Source organism: Octopus sinensis, linkage group LG9 (assembly GCF_006345805.1).
Source record: "Octopus sinensis linkage group LG9, ASM634580v1, whole genome shotgun sequence".
Taxonomy (NCBI): Eukaryota; Metazoa; Mollusca; class Cephalopoda; order Octopoda; family Octopodidae; genus Octopus; species Octopus sinensis.
The window spans coordinates 101,068,988-101,095,096 of NC_043005.1; the positions used below are offsets into that span (position 1 = coordinate 101,068,988).

General features: G+C 36.7%; 1 protein-coding gene and 1 long non-coding RNA gene across 2 annotated transcripts in view; one reads left to right on the forward strand and one right to left on the reverse strand.

The window, feature by feature from the left end:
• The window catches only part of LOC115215496 (cytosolic carboxypeptidase 6-like), a 538,012-nt gene that overhangs the window by 491,816 nt on the left and 20,087 nt on the right, over positions 1-26,109 (reverse strand). The gene's annotated exons all lie outside the window — the stretch shown is intronic.
• On the forward strand, positions 1,788-26,083 carry LOC118764932. The gene is made up of 4 exons (XR_005000771.1): positions 1,788-1,909; positions 18,838-18,848; positions 22,350-22,351; positions 26,072-26,083. It is a non-coding gene; the product is annotated as an uncharacterized LOC118764932 (long non-coding RNA).

A 26,109-nucleotide genomic window follows, 5' to 3' on the forward strand; every position in this document is an offset into this window, starting at 1 on the left:
AATGAGCTCCTCCTCCACTGAGGACAGCTCAGACCTGGTAAGGTCTGAATACATCTTTTCTACCGATATAACACCCAGTGACAAACTGCTGCCAAGCAGCACAAAAAATTCCATCTGACTCGTCAAAAATCAACACAGCAAATAAACCGATGCATGTGCAGAAGCAAGCTTCTTACCACACAACCACGCTTGCACCTATATATATATATGTATGTATATATATGTCAAGTCACGTTCGAGTGCTACTGGTAACATATAACCCAGTACAACTTGTTGCATGGTCGGGTCGGCAGCGACTAAACCGGCAACTCCACCAAACTTGCTTGGTGAGGAGGGTGTTTATTGGACACCCTGTGGGATGAAAAACAACACCCGTCAAAGGGTGGAGGAACTCTTGAGAGTCAACGGCCATCCAATAAATGTCTTAAGGCTGAATCATGCGCAAGGACATAGAAATAATTGGACTGAATACCCGATCGAGCAGTTAAACCATTGGGAGTGAAGGACTCCCAGCCTTTGTTAGAGCATCCTTCTAGGAGAAGGTAACTCAGGTAACTGGGATAACTCCGACATAAAACCTGCAGCTCAGTGGTTACCGATGATGTTGACATGTTCTTCTTTTCAGATTATGGCTGCTGTTGCTTAGTGAGTGGGATTAACTCAGTGCACAGCCTTTTCTCACTTAAAAAAAATCTTCTTGCACAGGCATTGCACGATAACAACATTGATTAAGCTTCGTGCGATGGCCATTCTCAATAATGAGGGGGCAGCCACCATATATATATATATATATATATATATAAATACACACATATATATGTGTACATACACATATATATATATATATGTACATACACATATATATATATATACATACATATATATATATATATATACATACATACATATATATGTATGTATGTATGTACATATATATATATATGTATATAGGACTTGTGAGTGGATCTTGCAGGTGGAAACTGAGAGAAGCCCATTGTATGTATGTATATCTGTGTATGTCTTTGTGTCTGGGTTTGTCCCCCCCCCCCATCAACTGGTGTTTATATCCCTGTAACTTAGTGGTTTGGCAAAAGAAACTGATAGAATAAATACCAGACTTAACAAAAAAATAAATGCTAGGGTTGTTTGAATTGACTAAAACAAGTCGTTCAAGGCATTGCTCCAGTATGGCCACTGTCCAATGACTGAAACAAGTAAAAAATAAAAGATGTGTGTGAATATCAAATAGTGACAAGTACTCAACACCACATTGGTGGATAAGTATTCTTTATTTGTGGGGTCATCGGGCTACCATTAATTTCATGTTGTGAGAGATATCCCTTCCAACATGAAACCACTGGTAGTCTTGCAATCCCACGAATAAAGTATATATATATATATATATATGTATATCTTTGTGTGTGTGTGTGTGTGTGTTGTGTGTGTGTGTGTGTGTGTGTGTGTGTGTGTGTGAGTGTGAGATTGTGTGTGTGTTTGAAAATTTTAAAACATCCACATAACTCAGATCCTATAGGAAAAATACAAGGCAAAAACTGCACTAAAAGTTTTTACTTAATTTTAGAATATGATCAATCATTAAATGTTCTGTGTAATTTCAAAGTATGCTTCATAATAAATTCAGTCATAGATACTTTCCACAGGTTTTAAATGTACTTGAATATGAATGTAACGTACTTGAATATCTTCATGATCACTAAATTCTTTTACATAATTTCAAAAACAACATAGTCACAGACAATTTCCATTATGTTGTCTACTGTAATAATACTATTGTGTATTTCTCCGTCACAACATATGAATGAGAAAGAAAGGGGTAATAGATGAATAAGGATGGAAGGGGTAATGGCAAACTTGGTAGTGAGATGATGGAAGTTCTATGGCGAAAAAAGTCAAGCAGCATTTCAACTCTGCATCAGTATATGTGTGTGTTTGTAAAAGGCAGCCATGTGAATGTTTGTGTGTGTGTGTGTGTGTGCAATGGAAGTGGGATGGTCAACATTCAATGCTGAAAAGAAAAATCAAGCAGCATTTCAACTCTGTGTGTGTACATGTGTGTGTGTGTGTGTGTGTGTATAAGGGAAGTATGTAAATGTTTGTAACTGATTATTATGTACCTTATTTATTTCTTTATTACCTACAGGAAGCTAAACATAGAGGAGACAAACAAGGATAGACAAAGAGATTAAGTCGATTACATTGACCCCAGTGTCTCACTGGTACTTAATTTATCGACCCTGAAAGGATGAAAGGCAAAGTTGATCTTGGCGGGATTTGAACTCAGAAGGTAACAGCAGACGAAATACCACTAAGCATTTCACCCGGCATGCTAACATTTCTGCCAGCTCACCACCTTATTTATGTACCTTCTTTATACATAAAATACGACAATTAGCCATCATATTTGATGACATGGAACCAGTTACTTAATAAACATTAATAAGGAAGAATGTCACTAAATTATTTCAATGAGTATTACTAAATCACTCAAGATATCCCAATTTAAACACAGTACATTGTTGTTCTGTTCTTTAATCACTTCAGGGGCAAAGAGGGAAAATAGTAAAATTTGGCAAGGTTTGTCTTCCCCAATAATCTATATGCTAACACAGGTGAATTTTTATTGTTTATTGCCCAATTTGCTGGTGATATAATGTCACTCTTTTACATAAGATCAAGCCAGTTTGGCATATATAATAGTGTCTGCAACTTTTGCACGCCAAAATATGTATTAAATTTTTAGAACAAACAAAGATATAGTTTTAGTTTTGAAAATAGATCCTTCCTTGAAATGGAATTCAGAACCTTCTAGTAAATACCTGTATACTTTAAAGTTTATTTAGTTATATTCACTGACTTTTACAGCTGTGGTTGTTATATGTAGTTTGGTATTTGTCAAAGTCTTTTTTAAAATTACTTTGCTTGTAATGATTGGGTGTTTTTCCATGACTTTTTCACCTTTTGGTTTCGGAATAATATAGATAGTTTTGGATGAATATTTATAAAAACTTCTGCATTCTTTAGGTTAAAGGTTGAAATATACTGTTTAACATTTTAAACATTTTTTTTCCCCCAAAGTTCTTCAACGTCAATTTGTTTTGCTCTTTGAATTTCATTATCGATTAAATTCAAAAGATATTTTCTTTTAATAAATATTTCTTTAATTTCCTCCTCCTCCTCCCCTCCCCATCATCGTCGTCATCATCATCATTTAACATCACTTTTCCATATTGGCAGAAGCTGGCAAACCAGAAGACTACCAAGCTTCTTTGTCTGCTTTAGCATCGTTTTTATGATTGGGTGCTCTTCTTAATGCCAACCACTTTGCAGAGGGGAATGACCGCATTTTACATGGCCCCAGCACTGATAAGATCGCCAAGTAATTTGCAAGACAAAATCCTTCAATTGAGAGGGAGGAGATGTATTGAGGGAATGTGGTTTTGTGCAAGGTGATGCGAGGTTAAAGCAGTGTTTGTCAACCGTTTTACCCTTGCATAACCCTTAAAATATATTACATGTCTTGAAGGCGGCGACCTGGCAGAAATGTTAGCACACCGGGCGAAATGCGTAGCCGTATTTCGTCAGCTGTTATGTTCTGAGTTCAAATTCTGCAGAGGTCGACTTTGCCTTTCATCCTTTCGGGGTCGATAAATTAAGTACTAGTTACGCACTGGGGTCGATGTTATCGACTTAATCCGTTTGTCTGTCCTTGTTTGTCCCCTGTGTTTAGTCCCTTGTGGGTAGTAAAGAAATATATATTACATGTCTCAAGGAACCCCTGCACAAAAAGAATTATATACCATATCTTTCTCATATTTTTTACATCATAGTTCATATGGTGTATATGTATATATATATATATAATATATATATATATATATATATATACATACATACATACATACATACAAATATATCATCATCATTATCATCATCATCCAATGTTTTAAATCTGGGTTTTGTGCCCATTAAATGGGGTGGCCGGATCTACCTCAATGCCATGGCAAGCACTCTCACATCATCTCGCCAGCTTTCCTGGTTTTGGGTGTCCTCCCTTCTCAAGCCAACCCTCCCAATCTCCTCCTCCACCTGTCCCCTCCACATTTTCCTCGGTCTATCTCACTTTCACACTCCGTTTACCTCAAATGCAATCATCCTCCTCAGAACACGTTCCTCATCCCTCCTCAACACATGCCCATACCACCTCACTCCATTCACCCTTGCCAACCATTCCACCGATTCCTCCAACCCCAGCATCCCCATCAAGTCCTCAGTCCTCCTCTTATCACTCCACATTTCTCTCACCATTGCTCTCTCTCAGTCCTTCTCTAAATTACCATCTCTCTCTCTCTCTCCCTCAGACACCATGTCTCACTCCCATACACCATTGCACCTCTCACACAACTCTTATAGACTCTTCCTTTCATCTTCAATGAGAACCTTTTCCCATATAACAATGCTCCACATTCCCTGAACTTTACACAGCCAATGATGTGATTGTTTGTTTTTTAAATGACATATGGTAGGTGAGAGAGGCCAGAACAGACTTATTTGAAGACAGAATAGAATATTTTGGCTGGATATGGTCAATTGAAATACTAAAGGGCTAAAGTATGAGTCAGTTTCTAACTCACCATTACCACCAATATATACAAAAACAAGTAGAATCTTATTTACATTTGACGGATATTTGTCCTCATCTTGTTTGTTTTTAACACAACGTTTCGGATGATATACCCTGTAGCCTTCAACAGGGTGTCTTTGGGAAATTTCAAACCTGGGTTCTCATTCCTAAGGTATTCTTTGATGTTGTTATTATTACCTTAGGAATGAGAACTTAGGTTCGAAATTTCCCCAAGACACCTGAAGAAGGCTGGAGGGTATATCAGCTGAAATGTTGTGTTACCAACAAACAAGATGAGGACAAATATCTGTCAAATGTAAATAATGTACATAATTCTTCATCTCTTAAATATAAAACTGTACAAGTAGAATCTGTTATTATTGTACTCAACAGTAAATTACATGTGAAGTTTATATTGTTTTTAAGGTTTTAAAACTCATTTGGCTGATGAAAATTTTTCCCTTCAAGAAATAAGATAATTATCAATGAACCTTTTCCAGTTTCCTTTCACATAAACCACTGAAAAGATTTCCAGATATGTGTGACAGTTGTTCATACATTTCCTAACTCATGACATCCCAAAATGAGATTAATCTCAGTTGGTGCAAATTTGCTGCCTCTAGCTATGCTTGACTGTGGTCGCTTGGCTGTGTCACCAAACAGGAAGTAGTTATTCTCTAAAAGAAATTGATTTCCACCTGTTATAGTCTGGCAGTTCATAATTAATCAGTCTAGACAGCAAATGATACTTATTATTCCACACTTGTTTGGAGTATTATTACATTAGTTCACAAGATCAAATGAAGTAACATAGATATTTCTATTTACTGTATTTCATAGATAATTGAGAGATGATCAAGATTGTCTCTTACAAACTTTGGTATAAATGTCAGGAAAGGTTCCAACAAGATGTCTGCAAAGTAATGTCAAATGTGTCAGGTCTACTACAACGGGTCTCAAATATGAATCGTCTGGTGAAAGTATATTTGTTTAGTTATTCCTTGCTTATTTTACATGCTTCGATGACCACTGTACTTTTATTCTTTAACTCTTTTACTTGTTTCAGTCATTTGACTGTGGCCATGCTGGAGTACCGCCTTTAGTCGAGCAAATCGACCACAGGACTTATTCTTTGTGAGCCTAGTGCTTATTCTATCGGTCTCTTTTGCCAAACCACTAAGTTACAGGGACATAAATACATTAGCATTGGTTGTCAAGTGATGTTGGGGGGACAAACACAGACACACAAACACAAACATATATATACATATATATAACGGTCTTCTTTCAGTTTCTGTCTACCAAATCCACTCACAAGGCTTTGATCGGCCCGAGACAATAGTAGAAGACACTTGCCCAAGATGCAACGCAGTGGGTCTGAACCCGGAACCATGTGGTTGGTAAGCAAGCTACTTACCACATAGCCACTCCTACGCCTATTTATTTTTAGTAATCCACAGGAATTTCTTGTTCTACATTTAAAATTTGTACCATTTTCTATATAAATTTATTAAAGCAGTGAATTGTTTTATAATTTTTGTAGGCAATGATATTTTGGTTTCTCCATATGTACTACTCTTAGCATATTCAGTATAATGCTGCCATAACGCTCTGTGACCATAATAAGAACTGAACTTCCATTGTCACTTTCTTTTAACCGTTTAGTCTTCAGATTAATTTGTGAAATGTAATGCTTATCTGTTCACATTAATTTTGGTTTATTCAGGTTCAAGAGGGGTGGCCACAATATTTGTTTGTAACTTTGTTAATTTTCTACATACAGATATGAAATTTTGTAAATGGGTGCTTATATGCCAGTGGTTACATAATTGTAGCTGATCTTTCTGATTAGATTTGACTTTTATGAGCAGGTAAATTTAATTAACAGGTGTAAAAACAATAACATTATGAAGAAACACTAAAATTTATATTCCTAATACATTTTACTTGTTTGGTTTGTCACTAAAATTATTCCATATGTCAACCGACAACAATTTTACATTTTTCAAGATGAGGTACATTAATTTGAACTAATTAAAATACAGGTGTGATCAGTGCAAGATTTTATTCTTTCTCTATATTTCATTCAAACATTTTCATTGAAAGACTGCAAAAGGGTATGAGATTGAGACTCCGTATATGGGTTTCTTTTGCAAAGTGCCCTTGTGTAAAGGGTGCTTTGGGCAGTTTTATGACAGAAATATGTCATAACTAAATTATTTTGTAACTGTATTATTTTATTAAATATTCGTGTCATTTTATTATAAATAATAGGTGTAAGTCAATATAAGAAATAATAATAAATGCGCCCTTTTAAAGCCTAGCTAGGCTCTTGGGCCTGGTTTCCCAGTTTCCATGACGTATGTGTTCCCCAACTGGACGGGACACCAGTCCATCACAGCGTTGCTCATTTTTGCCAGCTGAGTGGACTGGAGCAACATGAAATGAAGTGTTTTGCTGAAGAGCACAACGCATCACTCAGTCCAGGAATCAAAACCACAATCTTACAATCATGGTGCTGACACCTTAACCACTAAGCCATGCACCTCCTGAAAGTCAATATACCATTGGCTGTGTACTCTTATACAATTTAATGCATTTATGTAACAGAATGCATCTAATAAAAAAAGTTCATTAACAGGTGAGACAAAGGTGAATACAGGTGTATAACATACAGAAAATTAATATGCATTTCCCACTTTCACATATTATTTATAATAAAATGAAAAGGACTATTTGATAAAATAATGTAGTTACAAAATAATATAGTTAACTGCCCAAAGCACCCTTTACACAAGGGCACTTTGCAAAAGGAACCCATCTCAATCTGATACACTTTTGCAGTTTTTCCTTTTTTACAGCAAACAGTCTGCAAACTTTTTTCCTTCTATTTATCTTTTCAACTTTATGAATGTCAGTATTTTCTCTGTTGACATCTGCCTCAGTTAATTTTGTTTTTCTCCCAGTTCTCTGCTTTCTAGAAGAAAAGCCCTCGCGTAACTGAGATGTGATGTCAACCCAAAATTTCAAATGGTCGTAGTCCTTTGGTGGCGGAGGTACTTTGTGGATTTTTACATATGCAATATATGAATTAACTATAGTTAAATCAACTTAAAACCACGAAATATACCTCCACCATTTCTTTCCAGGTCGACCAACTGGGTAATATGCCTGACATTGGTCAAATTTTCCAACCCCACTCATACATTTGTTATACAAATATTCACTAGGGGTTTCCCCTCTGCACCAACACCAAGTTGTTCATTAGTAGACAGAAATAAAATCTGTCTTTTGTCTTTGAAAGCAGTAGCTAATAAGTTTTCCGTTTGCATTAGTAAAATTTCTCCTCTTCTTTTTTTTAAATTTTGTTTTCATTTCACAGGGTAAACCTTTACGGTTACCCATAACAGTACTGCACAGGTAAGTACTTACATGGGCAAGATTTTCTGCCAAAGCCACTGATGAAAAAAAACGGTCAAAATAGAGATGCCGGTGCTGATTGTGAAATGGTTCAGTAAGAGACCATGCTACATCATGTCCCAATCCATTTCTTCTGTTTCCATTATATTTATTACCTGTGTAAACATCGAAATCTACACTATCCAGTGTCTGATTCCCAAACTTCCCATACCTTGATCCCCCATTTAGTGGGTTTGACAGGCATGTACTGCTGAAAATGTACTCTGCCCTTATAGCCTTATCATGGCTTCATCTACACTGAGATTTTTCCCAGGTAGATACACAGTTTAATAACTATTAAGGAGTAAATTGATTACAGGACGCACTTTGTATAGGGGGTCGTATTTTGGGTCGTTTTTGCTGAGGGCATTAGCAGAATCAATTAAATGTAAATACTGAGATATTTTCGAATACCTCATCTTTGACATTATACTTCAGATATATGGATTATCATACCTTATATCGACTCCAGTAGGAAGCTGTTTAACACCAAATATTAATTGTGAAAAATGCTCTTTTCCGCAATATAAGTTGGCTGCCATAGTGGATGTCCATGAATAGAAATTATACGTTGTGCATATTTGTTTGTTTCCTTCATAATATTTTCAAAAAAGCTTTCTGGTAAAAATATAAATTGATAGTCCAATGGTTGAGCATCAGGAGGTAAATTGTGTTGTGCACCAGTGTTTTCTGTGAAATCAGGAATAGTGAATGTTACTGTATTCTTTGACCATGTTGCCATGTTTACAATATCATTTTCATCACTTTCATTCTCAAAATCTTCCTCGTCCTATGAATATTCTTTAATATCAAAATCAGATTAGTCCGAAGACAAAATACTCGTTTCCAGCACGTAAAACGTACCATCCGATTGTGGCTGTTTGCCAGCCTCCCCTGGCCCCTGTGCCGGTGGCATGTAAAAAGCACCCACTACACTCACGAAGTGGTTGGCATTAGGAAGGGCATTCAGCCGTAGAAACATTGCCAGATCAGACTGGGCCTGGTGCAGCCTTCTGGCTTCCCAGACCCCAGTTGAACCGTCCAACCCATGCTAGCATGGAAAGCAGACACTAAATGATGATGATGATGATGATATTGTCAAGAGTAAAACCTTCAAAGTTGGAATCGCTACTTACTGACACCATTTCATTAAAAACTAAGGAACAGACTTCTCTTCAGACATTGAAAAAACCCTGTGGTCTAAACAGTTTCACAGTATTTATGCTTGAATAAAGGCAGGAAATGCTTCATCTTACATTATCTCAAAGCTACAAGAATTCAAGAACGTAATTTGTTTATTTTTTTTAGCGATTTTGTAGAGCAGCAGGATACGGGCAGATTTGGCCAGTTTGAACAAATAAGGAGGAATTAATTTTGGCTGGTTTTGGCCAGTTTAAACACTAAAAGGTTAAATATTCATCCAATTTTGAATCTCAGTCAGGTGTGTTCATCGTTATGCAGTGAATTTGGATTTTGTTTGTCCCATTTCTGTTGTTCTAAATAGAATTTTCAAAATATGTTCACAAAATTCCTTAATTCTATCTTTTTCAGAGCAGAACTCACAAAAGGAAAACTTAAAATGTTGTTATTCTGCTTGTCTTTTATGGATTTCCAAAATATCATCTGTAATTTCTAGAATACTAAATTTTTGAAGAGTTGGTGTGAATTCATGTCCTTTACAGAATAAAGGTAACATCTATTTGCATCGATGTTAATTCCTTGTTGTGATAGTTGGATTATTTATGGTTTCTCAGGAGTGGGATCCATCTTATGCCAATGTGATTCCAGGTTTTGATCTGAAAATTGATTAACAGTCCTCAGCTTCTATTTCCTTTTATTTTGGAATCTGTTTCTTCTAAAGTTAACATTCCTACTTGTTGATCTACCCCTTTGATTATGCATAAAATTGCATGTGACCCTCCAACTTTTAAAATCTATTTCTTCTAATATTCGATTTCTTATTTGCTCATCTATCTCTATATCTGGAAGGTGATGGATATCCCTGAAGAAGCCGAGTTCTCTTATAATCAAAAGCTACATCTAACTTTAGCCTGTTTCTTTATTTTTGGTAATTGTGGCTTTGGGATAATTTTATTGGAAGGCTTCAACATAGCTTTTCTCACTCTTGGCTTTCTGTAAGAATTGGTTTCAAAAGTGCATTCCTTTTTAAATTGCTTCTTGTAGCTTAAAAACAATTCTCATTTTTTCCCCAATTTCTAAAAAGATAACAACTATTTTTCTTTTCACATTTTACCTCTATAATTTGCAAACTTGATCCAGTAAATTAACACCAGTTACATTTGGAATTTTCACTTTTCATGTTCTCATCAATATCTTTGTTTTTATCTTCATTTGAATCTTTACACAAGTTCAATAATTCATTGTCAAGAAGCAGTTTTTGACATAGGTTTTTTCCTATTATTCAGGCATTTTTATTTACAGTCCTGAGTCGTAATTTTCTTGCTAAACTCAGTGAAAATGAGACTGTACAACATTTGCAAATTTCTGCTTTGTTTTGATTCATCAGCTTAATTCCGAAAGGCAAATTTTCTTAAACCAAAGATTTTGTTGTATGCATAATTATTCAGCTTTTTGTATGAAACGTAACTTTGAGATTATGCTGCTGAAATTCTTTTCTAAGTGATAAATTACTTCCTGATAATCTACCAAAGGTTTTCTTTAAATAGTTGTTTTGATATTTGAAATAATATTTCTATGTTATTACTGACCTGAATATTTTTTTTGTATACTGGATTGTAAATCCAAGAAATAGGTATCATATAGACATTATAGATGCTACATGGTCATTATCAGCAGCATATGAGCATCAGAGGCACTACATGGATATCATAGATGCTACATGGTAAACGGATGCTAGATAGTAAATGGAAATCACAGACAGGACTTGAATATTGCAGATACTACATGTGAATTAACATAATAGGCATTACAGTGGATATCATAAATATGATATGGCCAACACAGACATAGACACTACATGGTTAACACAAACACTACATGAATATCATAGAAAACACATGGACATCACAAATGCTACATGGATATCTTAGACACTATATAGACATCACAGGCACTAGATGGACATCAAAAACTCTACATGGACATCAGAGACACTATCAAGATTTCAGAGATAACACATACATATCCTGAATACTATGTGGACATAGAATAATACCCTGCAATTTAGTCTTACATAGAATTTGCATTTAATGTTTCTTATAGATCTGGTAGAGAACCAGATTAAATGAAGTATTTAATGTTGGGGCCAGTACGTTCCTGAACAAGTCTGGCATACTACTATAAAATTTGTAAGGTAGACCATCCAGACCTGGTGCCTTATCCCCAGGGCACTCAGAAAGTACTTCTCCTCGGCTGTGATTGGTCTTTCACAGCGCTCAGCATCACGAGCCGAAAGACACGGGCCGCTGGCCAGAAAACGCTGTAAGGTGTCTCCGTGGTCCAGCGTCCCGCCCTTCCTGAACAACGCGGCAAGGTGCTTGTGAAAGACCTCACATATCTCATCTTGACCTTGGATCTCCTGTCCTTTCTCATCTGCCAAAGACCCAATAATGGCATCGATGCTACGTTGGGTTTCTTCCGAGCGAGCCCATCTAGCAGCATTGATACCTTCATGGCCCATTGCACGTATCCTAGCTCGGACTCTGCATCCTTTGTGAAGTGTGTCTGTACTCTACATGTCCCTTGTCTGTCCTTGTAACGTCCCCTCTAAGTAAACCTTTTTTATAGATAAATAAAGAAATCTATTTAATGTTGGGGAACTAAAGCTAAAAAACCCTACATGTTCTTAATTTGAATTACCTGACATAGACATTGTAATTCACCTTCATGGAGTATGGTCAGCAAATACATCTAGATGTCAAACATTAAGGTGTATATGGTTGTTTATTTCAGGTTTTGTACCTCTGCTGTTATTGTTCTCTCACGATATGCCAATTTAACAGTAAGGAATTTCAACCGTGTTTCGTGGTCTGCTACCACAACAGCTCCTATATAGGATCCAGTTAGCTCAAGACATCATCAGGAGGAACCACGTCCGGTTTCGGCCCCTACTCCTCTACCGTTTTGACGTGGCGCCCCCCCCCTTTCGGAGGTGTCTTCAGCTCTGGTGTTGGGTGCATGTCTTCTTTCTTCTTCTCTCTTCTGTTCCCTGGCCTCTTTGATGTAGCGCCAACGAGTGTCAGTGGACAACTTACTGACTTATCAAATTTTTTCCTTTAAATACCTGCTGCTAGGCTCCAGCAGGCAACCCCAGCAAGTTGTCACGTGACACTGTCTCAACTTTAACTGACTAATGAAGGCGCATAGTCTTAGCCCACGGATTCTCTAAATGACCGTCACCTGTCAGTAAGGCCTGAAAATTTGGGGGTTAAAGATGTTAGTTGATTTGATTGATACCTGTACTCAACTGGTACTTATTTTCTTGGTCCCCTAAAAGACAAAAGACACAGTTGGCCCTAGTGGCTCTTGAATTCAGAATGTAAAGCTAAAAGAAATGCAGTCAAGCATCTTGTCTGGCATGCTGTCAGTTCACCAACTTTCTAATAATAATAATAACAATAATCCTTTCTACTAAAGGCACAAGGCCTGAAATTTTGGGGGAAGGGTACTAGTCAATTACATCGACTCCAGTGTTTCACTGGTATTTAATATATCGACCCTGAAAGAATGAAAGGCAAAGTGACCTCAACACAATTTGAACTCAGAACGTAAGGGCAGACAAAACGCCGCTAAGCATTTTGCATACTAACAATTCTGCCAACTCACTGCCTTAATAATAATAATAATAATGATGATAATAATAATAATAATAATAACAATAATAACAATAATAATAATAATAACAATAATAATAATAATAATAATAATAATAATGGTTTCAAATTTTGGTACAAGGCCAGCAATTTGAGGGTAGTGGGTACATCAATTATATCAACCCCAGTGTTCAACTGGTACTTATCTTATCGACACTGAAAAGACGAGAAACAAAGTCAACCTCAGTGGAATTTGAACTCAGAATATAAAGACAGACAGAATGCCACCAAGCATTTTTCTTGGCATTCTAATGATTCTGCCAACCTTCCTGATTATAATAATGGTTTCAAATTCTGGCGTAAGGCCAGAAATTTTGGGGTAAGGGATAAATTTATTATATCAACTCCAGTACTCAACTGGTACTTGTTTTATTAACCCCAAAAGAAAGAATGAAAGATACAGTTGGTTCTGGCAGAATTTGAACTTGGAATGCAAAAATGGACAAAATGCCACCAAGAATTTTACCTGGCATGCTAATGGTTCTGCAAGATCACTACCTTTGTAGTAGTAATAATAATAATAGTTTCAAATTTTGGCATAAAGCCAGCAATTTCTGGGGAGATGGGGAAGGTGGTGAGCTGGCAGAAATGTTAGCATGCTAGGCAAAATGCATAGCCGTATTTCGTCTGCCATTACGTTCTGAGTTCAAATTCTGCTGAGGTCAACTTTGCCTTTCATCCTTTTGGGGTCGATAAGTTAAGTACCAGTTACACACTGGGGTCGATGTAATCGACTTAATCCGTCTGTCTGTCCTTGTTTGTCCTCTCTATGTTTAGCCCCTTGTGGGCAATAAAGAAACAGGTATTTCGTCTGTCTTTGCGACCTGAGTTCAAATTCCGCCGTGGTCGACTTTGCTTTTCATCCTTTCGGGGTCGATAAATTAAGTACCAGTTATGCACTGGGATCAATATAATCAGCTTAATCCCTTTGTCTGTCTTTGTTTGTCCCCTCTATGTTTAGCCCTTTATGTGCAATAAAGTAATAAGAAATGTTAGCAGTATTTTGTCTGTCTTTATGTTCTGAGTTCAAATTCCACCATGGTTGACTTTGCTTTTCATCCTTTCAGGGTCAATAAATTAAGTACCAGTTGCATACTGGGGTCAATCTAATTGACTAGCCCCCTTCCCCCAAATTTCAGGTGTTGTGCCTAGAGCAGAAAAGTATTTCTGGGGAGGTGGGGTAAGTTGATTACAATGACTCCAGTGCTCAACTGATACTTATTTTACTGACCCTGAAAGGATGGAAGACAAAGTGAGCCTTGGCAGAATTTGAACTCAAAACGTAAAGACATGAGATGCCTCTAAGCATTTTGCCCAACTTCCTAATCATTCTGCCAGCTCACTGCTGGCAGGATTATTAGCTTTCATCCTGTTGGTCAAAAAAGTCATCAACAGCAATAATCAAGGTCATTGAATGAAAAGGGGAAAGAAGAAAATTGTAAATCATTTAATTATCAAACATTATATAAACCCTTTAGATACCAATTTCTTTACTACCCACAAGGAGCTAAACACAGAGAGGACAAACAAGGACAGACAAATGGATTAAGTCATTTATATCTACCCCAGTGCATAACTGGTACTTATTTAATCGACCCTGAAAGGATGAAAGGTAAAGTTGGCCTCGGCGGAATTTGAACTCAGAACATAGCAGCAGACGAAATACCGCTAAGCATTTCACTAGGCTTGCTAACGTTTCTGCCAGCTCACCGCCTATCTTAAGATACCAGCCCTGGCTCTGAGTACAAATGTCTTGCTTCCATAAGTTTTGAATAAAACTCTTCCACCAAACCTTTGTTATGATTTATGTTCCTAACACAAGCTTAATAATAATTAAGCTATTTTACTAAATTCTTTGTTAAATTTAAAATTAATTGAAAGAAACACAGAGCATCTCAACAGAAATATAGTAATGAAAGGTTTAAAGCTTTTATAACGTTTCAAAAGATTTTTACAACTTATCCATTTGCTTGGTAAAGTCAGGTCATGTCAAAATAAAAACAAGTCCTTTTAGGCAGGGCACTATGGAACAGAAGATGTTTTGCTTAACCCCAGCTCATCTCTGAGCATGTTAGTTCTATAGCCAAAGACATGCCAGTCATGCCATCCTCTCTTTTTGCTTTCAAATACAATGAATCTAAGACCACACATTAGCTAATGTGACTTTCCTTTCGTTTTTCACAGCAGTAGGTTGTTATGTGAGGGAGATTTGGCTGCTATTTTTAGCTGATTCATCAATCAAGTAAAGGCTCATTTCTTTGTGTAAAGAATATGGAAGAGTTATTATCTTTGGCTGGCAAATTCCCTAAAGGTTGTGCCTCCTCAAATGCAATAATGGTATTTGTTCAGTTTGAAAACATAATCTCCTAAGGTACAGCAGCAGCCTTGGTAGTGAAAGGAAACCTTACAACTTGCTGCAAGAAGATTTCTATAGAAACAAAGAATGGATTGAAAATATTAGTAATAAAAATAAGAATAATAATGCCGAGGAACAGAGAAATGGTGAGCACATTTATTTAGAATAATAACGGCGATACGATGATGATGAGAATGACAACTGACGTGATGATGATGATGATGATGATAGTGGTGGTAGTGGTGATGATGATGAGGATGAATAAGAAATTTAAAATCTGTAAGACAGAAAAATAGACAGCATTAAGGAAAGAGCGAGAAAAAGGAAAGGAACTGATGTATTTGGATTACAAGTTTGAGAATGTTTAAGAGATATAAGAAGAGGAATATGAAGGGATTAAGGGAAGTTGAAGATGCAAGGAAGAAGATTATCACTATTAAGGGATACTAAAAAGGGGACAAGTTATATATAGCAGTGAGTGAAGTTAATGATATCGCGAGAAATGATACAAGGATATAACAACTCTGATACCAATTATGTGTTAGATTTTACTGATGGAGTTATCACAGATGTAATGAGTGTTGATTCTATGAGAAGATTGCGAAAATAACAGGGGAACCAGAGGAGCAGGAAGACTGGAAAGGAATTAAATGGAAAGCAATCCAAGTCCATTCCAGCCAAAGAACTATAAAACATTGCATTCTCGTCCTTAGGAAAATTCTAACCAAGGGGGAAAACAGCCAAACTAAAACACAATTTTCATCTTAAACCACTTTCACTCTTTACATATATACATACACACATACACACACATACATATTTACATATACATACATACCTACATGGAAACAATGGAGACACACTGTTGACAATTCCTATTAGGATGAAACAGTGCAGTCCAATGTTCTCGCTTTGCTTCACTCATGGGGCAGTTATCTACCCTGTCAGTATATATAAATGTGCTTCTATGCAACTATAAGTGGTTTAACTCTTATTTCTAGCAACATATGGGCTTACATATATATATATATATATATATATTTAAATTATTTTAGCATTTTCTACCTTGTCCTATTTTCTTATACATATCAATTCATGTGTTACTTTTCAACCTTCTACATATAATATATATATAAATATGTGTGTGTGTGTGTGTGTGTGTGTGTTTGTATATAATAATTTGGGCAACTGGGTGTCACAATTAGTGGTGACTAAATTTTGCCTATACAATTTATATTGCACCCAGTTGCCCAAATTGATTATACACACACTAATTTATATATATGTAGAAGGTTGAAAAGTAACACACGAGTTGATATGTATAAGAAAAATAGGACAAGGTAGAAAATGCTAAATTATGCATATATATATATATATATATATATATATATATATATATATATATATATCATCATCATCATCATCATCATCATCATCATTTAACGTCCGCTTTCCATGCTAGCATGGGTTGGACGGTTCAACTGGGGTCTTGGGAGCCCGAAAGCTGCACCAGTCCAGTCAGATCTGGCAGTGTTTCTACAGCTGGATGCCCTTCCTAACGCCAACCACTCCGAGAGTGTAGTGGGTGATTTTATGTGCCACCGACACAGGTGCCAGACGAGGCTGGCAAACGGCCACGCTCGGATGGTGTTTTTATGTGCCACCGACACAGGTGCCAGACGAGGCTGGCAGACGGCCACGCTCGGATGGTGTTTTTATGTGCCACCGACACAGGTGCCAGACGAGGCTGGCAGACGGCCACGCTCGGATGGTGTTTTTATGTGCCACCGACACAGGTGCCAGACGAGGCTGGCAGACGGCCACGCTCGGATGGTGTTTTTATGTGCCACTGACACAGGTGCCAGATGAGGCTGGCAACGGCCACGATCGGATGGTGCTTGTTACGTGCCACAGCACGGAGGCCAGTCGATGCGGTACTGGCTACGGCCACGTTCGGATAGTTTTCTTATGTGCCACGTGCCACCGGCACTGGTACCACAAAGATACAAATTCCATTGATGTTCATCTATTTTGATTTGTTTTGATTTGATTTTGATTTTATACATATATATATATATCACATACTGGAGTAAGCACATAAATGTGAAACAAGTTGGTAAAAAGAGTACTCAAATACCAGAGGTAGAGTAATATGCTTTATCTAAAAGCAGCAGAAATATAACAAAAGAAATTCACATTCCCATTCGTTGGACAATTTTGTTAACAAAACTGTCCTACAAATGGATTTTATACTACAATAGAGTCAATCCAGTTAAGAATTGGAAGCAAGCAGTAGGATACCATTTTGCCAAAATATCACAAATCTACCCACCACCTCTGACAGTAAAAACAACAGCCATCCCTTGCAAGTGTGAATGACCAGGTAACATGTACCATGTTTCTGCTAGCTGTTGAGGCACCAATGTAGTTGCGAACAGACTCTGACACCCTCTTAGACCTCCTACTCTTAAAGTAGAACACTCAGAATGGGACAGATGGGGAGAGAGAGAGAGACGGACAGAGGGGGGGATAAAGAGAGAGAGACAGACAGAGTGAATGAGAAAGAAAGAGAGAACTGCATCAGAGTGAGGCTGGGAATCATTACAGTTGAAATGACTTGAGCAATGTAATATGAATGCCTTTGCTCAAGAATAAAAGATTGGTGGAGACAGGAATTTGCCGTTGTGAATTCCAACACCCTAATCACCAAGCATGGATGTGCACAAATAAGAAACCCCACAATATTAGAATAAAGGAGGTTTTCTTTTATCTTTGTTTACTTGCGTCAGTCATTGGGCCGTGACCATGCTGGTGCTCCATATTGAAGGGTTTTGGTTGAACAAATTCAACCCAGTACTTATTTTGCTTTTCAAGCGTGGTACTTGTTCTATTGATCTTTTCTGGCCAGCTGTTACGCTATGAGGATATAAACAAACCAACTCTGGTTGTCAAGTGGTGTGGAGGACAAGCATACAGAAAGGTATATTCCCATTTTTATATATATATACATAGGTAAATCAAAAATATAAGAAAAAAACAAAAGTCAAAAGAACATACACAGTCAATATATTAGTTTGACACTCAGTTTAAGATGGAAAACAGAGGGAGCTGGGGGGGGCGTGACGGTTTGAACACGGGTCTTCATCAGGAAGAGGGAAGAGGAAAAGAAGGAAAAGAACAGTCTGAGAAAAGTATGTGTGATATCACAGGGTCGAAGCGCATGTATGTATGCATATATGTGTGTATATATATAAATAAAGAATACACATTAAGTACAGGACACCACCACCGAGCGGAAGACATGTAAGCACATGAGAAACAAGTACAGGATAATATATCGTAAAATACACACAATAAGAACAGGACATTAACAATGAGCACAAAACACGCAGTTAAGGGCTTTGAATGAACAAACAGCAACAGAGTAAACAATGAATGAAGACAAATAATAAGGGCTGTCGGGCCAAGATGCACTGAAATGGGTAACATCTGGGAGAAGTTTTGAAAGGATACAGAATAAATAGAAGAGAAGAAAATAGTAGAAGAGAAAATATGTCGGGAGGCAAGAGCAATGATGTCCTACATATAATCAACCAAAATTGCGGAGATAATCTGGTACTTGACTGAGGAAAGAAAACTTCAAATGACCTGTCCATGTTTTCTTTGTATCGTCTATCTGGATGTTTTGTTGTCCCATTTTGTATTTATATATATATATATATATATATACACACACACACATATATACATATATATACATATATATACACATACATATACATACACACATATATATACATATATATATACACACACATATATACATATATATATAAATACACACACACATATATATATACACATATATATACATATATATACACATATATATACACATATATACATATATATATATATATATATATACACACACACATATGTACATATATATATTTATATACACACACACATATGTACATATATATATATATATATATATATATATATATATACACTTCATTAATAAAGTTGCAAAGGTATCACAAAAACTGTTACTCTGAGTTTCACGTTCCTGTTCATCAGACAGTTTTGATTGGGAATGTCCAATGAACGGGAACGTGAAACTCTGAGTAACAGCTTTTGTGATGTCATTGCAGCTCTATTAACAGAGCACATTACTCTACCTCTGCTATTCCAATACTTATTTCTTCCACCTCATGTTACATCTATGTGCTTACTCTGGTATATATATATATATATATATATATATATATATGTACTCTTTTTACTCTTTCCTCTTTTACTTGTTTCAGTCCTTTGACTGTGGCCATGCTGGAGCACCACCTTTAGTCGAGCCAATCGACCCCAGGACTTATTCTTTGTAAGCCTAGTACCGATTCTATCAGTCTCTTTTGCCGAACCGCCAAGTTACGGGGACGTAACACACCAGCATCGGTCGTCAAGCGATGTTGGGGGGGACAAACACAGACACACAAGCACACACACACACCTACACACACACACACACACACACACATATATACATATATATATACGACGGGCTTCTTTCAGTTTCCGTCTACCAAATCCACTCACAAGACTTTGGTCAGCCCGAGGCTATAGTAGAAGACACTTGCCCAAGGCGCCACACAGTGGAACTGAACCCAGAACCATGTGGTTGGTAAGCAAGCTACTTACCACACAGCCACTCCTTGCCTATATATGATAATAGTATAATAAAATCATAATGATCTAAAACAGTTGTAACTATCTCTTTTAAAAAATGTCGCAAAACCTACAATTTACTGTCAATATCTGTAATATACCCTTAACAGAAGGTTAGGGGTATATTGCACGGGGACTAAACAGTAGATGAAACTGCACATGAAGAAAATTAGTTTCAGATGATATAAGAACAAGACCTTCCCATATAGGTGCAGGGGTAGCTGTGTGGTTAAGGTGTTTTCTTTGCCACTGTGTTCTTTTGTTTCATTGTGCAACACACTGAACAAGAGTTTTCTACTACAGCCCTGGGCTGACTGATGTCTTGTGAGTGAACTTAGTTGACAGAAACATTATAGAAGCAATTTTATATACATATCTATGTATCTAGTCGGGGATGGTCATTTTTTTTTCCCTTTTGCCATTCAACCTCATGTACTATATACTTGTTCTTCACTTCAGCTTTATTATTATTGTGTTTATTTTAGTATCTTAGTCTGAAATCTTTTGTCACACCTCCTGTGACCTCTTCAGTGATTCTCCATCCCATGTGTCTCCTCCTGTTCTGTTTAGTCCGTTCTGTGATTCTAAACATGTGTAAATCTTGCTGTTTGCCCTTCAACTACTTGATAACCAACGTTGGTTTGTTTATGTCCTTATAATTTATTAAGCTGATAGAATAACTGTCAGACTTAAAAAGATAATTACTACTGGATTCAATTTGATTGAGTAAACACTTCAATGTGGTGCCTTAACATGTTTGCAGTTCAATGACCAAAATATGTTAAAGAATAAAAAAAATTTTTTAAATAATTCTTATTATTTCTTTAGCAAGATCTATTTTTGCCGAAATTGTAATAGATTTTCACAAATTGATATTTTACACCATTGAATATATCTGAATTTTTTTTCAGTTTCCTCTGATTCAAAATAAATTATCTTTTATTTGTATTTCCTTTTACATTCCAACCAATTTCTAGCTACACCTTTCAGTTATTTTCTTAAATGATTGATTATAGTCATTATATAAGTGACCTGATTGGATTAAGATCATTGCCATCTTCATTTCCTTGCCAAATTCACGTGATCTTTATCAGATTTTAGTCAGGGTATATTCTATGACAGGTATGTATGAACCCATTTAAAACATAATAATTGCATTGTGCAAAGGGAATGGGCAATCTATATTTTTTTCAACTTTAAATTGATTTTTAAATTAGTTTTCCTCTCTTATAGATTCCACCTTTAACTTTTTTTTTTTTTTAATCTTAATCATCTGTAGACACCTGCATGGCTGTGTGAGTGAGAACCTCTCTTTGCAACCAAGTGACTTCAGGTTCACCTTGGATAAGTGTCTTCTGCTATATCCCCAAGCTGGTCAATGCCCTGTGAATGAATTTGGTAGAGGGAAACTTTATGGAAACCTGTTGTATATATATAAATGTATATACTTTTTTCTATACACTTTCCTTCCTTCTTATGATCTATACTCATGTAACAACTCAATCACCATGTGTAAAGATACAAATTGTTATTCTACATCGAAGGAGTCAGTTGTAACAGCACTTTGAACACACCCTACAAAACACTGCTTGTCACTGCTGACTAGTTTACAGAATGCAGTTGGGATGTGAAGACAATTTGTAAGCTCACTATGCAATGAAGTTTTGTGTTAAACAGGGCAAAAATACTGGAGAGACTTATGGTATGCTCCAGATTCACTTGTACAAGCTGAGCCTGTTTTTGTTGGCACAAGAGGCCAGGTGAAGCAAGTCTACTAAAAAGCACACAATGATCCCCTTTATGGCAGAAGGGCATCAAAACTACATCCACAGAGCTCCCTCTGACCAGACAGTCAACAAAGAGTACTTTGTGAAGGGTTTTAGGGAGTTCCTGAGGAGATTTCATCACAAAATGCCAGAGATCCAGGACAATGCCCCAGTCCACAATTCCATCTGATTAACTTAATAAAGATGGGTATCAAAACCGTCTCTCACCTTCCCTATTGTCCAGACATTGCTCCCTGTGATTTTTGGTTGTTCTCCAAGCTAAAGGAGAAGACGAAGGAGGCTGTAACAAGGGTACTGAACACTTTCACTTCATAGGGAACATCCAAGGGGTCTTCATAAAGTGGCTGGAGCACTACAACACGTGCATTGAAGTCAGAAGATTCTTCTTTGAAGGAAATTAGAGTCTTGCATTTCTTTGAAATTAATAATTTTCTCTCTTGAAAACATCTGAAACCTTTTGGAATGCACCATGTATTTCCTGCCTACGCTGCTCAGAGTTTATCTCCCATTATTAACTTTCAAAACAGAAGTTGATTTTCCAGAGATACGTTTTAATCCCTACACCTTGTTTTCTTGTTTGAATTGCTTCAATAACATCTTATAAATACTGATAAGAGAGTTCTCCACATCAAAATACAAACTTCAAAATCATTTCAATTGTAGCAGCCGTATTGTCCATGCTATACATCTTCCAATGCGTCACTTCATCTTGCAGTGCTTTTGTATAGGGAAACTCAACTCCTCATCACCATACAATGATATTTAAACTTTTAACAAGGGAAGGATTATATTTGCTAGCTTTCACAATAACAATTAACAACAACAATCAACATTCTGCAGATGCCAGGTAATATCATAGCAACAACAACAGCAAAACTTGTGATAAAAATAAACTCCAAAGATGTTCAGAGATTTACATAGAAAATTTAATGACATGAAAATAAATATATAAGAAAAGAACTGAAGATGAGGCAGAAGATGCATATAAAACTGTATTAGAGAGTGTGCCACATACATACATATTCTGTGTGTGTGTGTGTGTGCGTGTATGCATGCATGTATATGTGCATATATGTATATATATATATATATATATATATATACATGTAAGAATTAACACTTCCTTCTCTAATCCTAGATTCGAAACCGAATCCAAGAATTCTCGGTCATCCAAACCACGACGATCAACAGGCGCAAAAAAAGGTTTTCTTTGTCCTGTCAAAAATTGATTGATCATCTCCCTTTGACCTCCGACCTCATCATGTCAGGCGAAGTTCAACTGGACAAGCGCTGACCTATTTAGGTACAAACTCTGCTGCAGTATGTCTGTCTTTCTAGCTGCCACAAATATTATAAAACCAGGTGAAATACCAGAGGCAGACAGACGGGAGCAAACAGACGAGATAGATCTATCTACAAGCCAAGTTTTTGGCAGACGACAGAGACAGGGAGAAATGTTCAAAGTGCCGATAGACTACTGTTTCAAATGAAACACGCACACACACTCAAACATATTCATTCCTAATATGTACTCTGTATTTCTAGCAACTCGTAGCAGTTGCCTACATTTGTATGTAGTGTATCTATAACCCTGTAAATAAATTCCTTTCAATCATGAATCGGTTTACGTATTTGTTTACATACACACTTAACCACTACATACATATATAGCTTGTTATGCCATATGGGCAGAGCCCGAGGATTACATGAAGGCACTAGACATGTTACAAAATGCTGTCTAAGTTTTCTTCATCACATGAAACTACTAGTCATCGTCGTCTAACGTCCGCTTTCCATGCCTAGCATGGGTTGGACGATTTGACTGAAGACTGGCGAACCAGATGGCTGCGCCAGGCTCCAATCTGATCTGGCAGAGTTTCTACAGCTGGATGCCCTTCCTATCACCAACCACTCCGAGAGTGTGGTAGGTTTATGCAAATGTTATGAATGTTTGCTTGTGTGTTTATGTGTGTGTGTGTGTATATATATAATCTCAATGTATATATAAAGTCAGTTGATTGGGTAGTTGGAATTCTTCTTTTAAAAAATTTTTTTTTTCGGATCTTGCCATCTCCACAGAGCTTCTAGCAAGTTCTTCATACATTTACAGGCACAGCAGCAAGGCTTCAGGTAAAAGAAGGATTCCTTTGGGTTTGTATATATATCCAGATGGCCCTTGACTAATGAGGAAACAGTATATAAAATATATACACCAGCATGGAAAGCAGGCGTTAAATGACAACAATGATGCTGATGATGATTTGTATGAATATATTTATACAAAACAGGCTTCTTTCAGATTCCTTCTGCCAAATCTACACACAAGGATTTTGTTGGTCCAGGGCTATAGTAGAAGGTGCCATGCAGTATGACTGAACCTGAGATCACATAATTTGAAAGTAAGCTCCCGAACCACATAGCCATGCTTGCAAATTCAAGTAATAACTATTTACAAACAACCTGTAGGGGATACCTTGCCTTTGGATTAAGGGAATATTTGTTCTTTCATGAGTGTCATGAGATTTTAATACAGATTAAAGACTAAGGATTATGTGTAATATCTTCTTCAGTTAATTAATTAATTAACTCAAATTGCGATTCAAATGAACAACAACAACAACAATAGCAAATATCTTGGATAACTAATAAATAATGTTTTTGAAGATTTTTCATGGTTTGACATTTCTTGTTTAATTAATAAAACCAATGCTGCCTTTTGATTAAAGATTTTAGATGATGGCATCAATAAAGGGTAAAGCATAAAGACCATCTTCGGTCATGAATGACCATGGGATTGCATCCAGAAAGATACAGCTCCAGGTGAGGTTTTTTTTCCTTTTTTTAATGAAGACCAGCAATTGCTCATGCATACCAGCATCCTCTCTCCATACCCAGTAATGTTATCCAAGGGAAAGGCAAAGGCTGATACAGCTTGGCACAAGTGATGTTGCAATTCATTTCCGAGAATCGAACATACTATCTCATGATTGTAAGCCCAACGCTCTGACCACTGAGCCATAACCCTTCACTAGCATCTGTGATAGAGGGAAGTACTGTCAGCAAATGGTGTGTGAAGCCTCTAAGTCTTCAGCACTTTCGTTACTGGGTCTCAAATCATTGAAGCATATCTGTAGCAGCCAAGGCAATCTAGCGTGTCGCAGTTGGCTAATAACATACCCGTGGAGTTGACAATGTTCTTACCTTGGATAGAGTGACCTGAATTTTGAAGGACCAGTTTCAAAAATTGCATAGGAGTCCCCAATGTTTTGGCCAGGTACAATATTAGCACTTTCCAGCAATTGCAGTGGCGGCAATGTTGCTTAGAATTTTCACATAAATATTTGGCAATGCTAAAATATCAAACTGTTGAAGATGAGAGAGCATATGAATGCAAGCATTATCAATAATCATATTACTGAATTCAATTTGGTGATATTTTTGCAACATTCTAGAAATAGTTTATCACCAAGTTTCATTATATTTGCCATGTGAATAGCTATGGGTTTTTGTGTCTATGTTTCACAGCAAAATCAAATGCATATTCCACAGTATTGGTACACCATTTGCTGGTGATGAGTTTCATACTATTAACACCTTTTGAAATACTTTTACCAGGTGTTTCATACTTTTAACACCTGTACACATCCACATGTTCTGATTCGGCAATAATGTGTGATAACATGTTCAGCCATGGGGAAATATTACCTTGCTTGGAAACAGGCGAGCGTTGGCAATAGGTTGGGCATCTGACAACAGAATAGCAACCTCGGCAATCTCCATCTGACTCATGCAAGCAGGGAAAAAAATGGATGTTAACATGATGATAATAATAATGATGACCATCATTATCATCATTATCATCAATGAAGACATTTATATTTATACTAGCAGTATCGCCCGGCGTTGCTCAGGTTTGTTTTGACCCTTTAGAATTGGAATGTTTTGAAAAGTAAAAATGTTGCTTTAAGTGAAAATTCTTCTGGTTGAAATACACCGAAAAATGGCGACACAGCAGTAAAAAAATTGTAAAAAATAGGGATTTTCATAGAAAAAAAGCACCTTTTTGATGTAAACAATTTTTGGTGTTAACATGGTGCAATTTGAATTGTTTCTTCTATGGAAGTAAGAGCAAGCCTTCTTCTATCATACTCTCAATTTTGGTCAACTTGCGCCGCAGAGTCTAGGAGGAGATAGTGTTAGTTGAAGTCTACCAAACCTACCATACACAGACAATTTCAGCTTTATATAGAGAGAGATTTATTTAATAAGTTAATTATCTCTGATGTG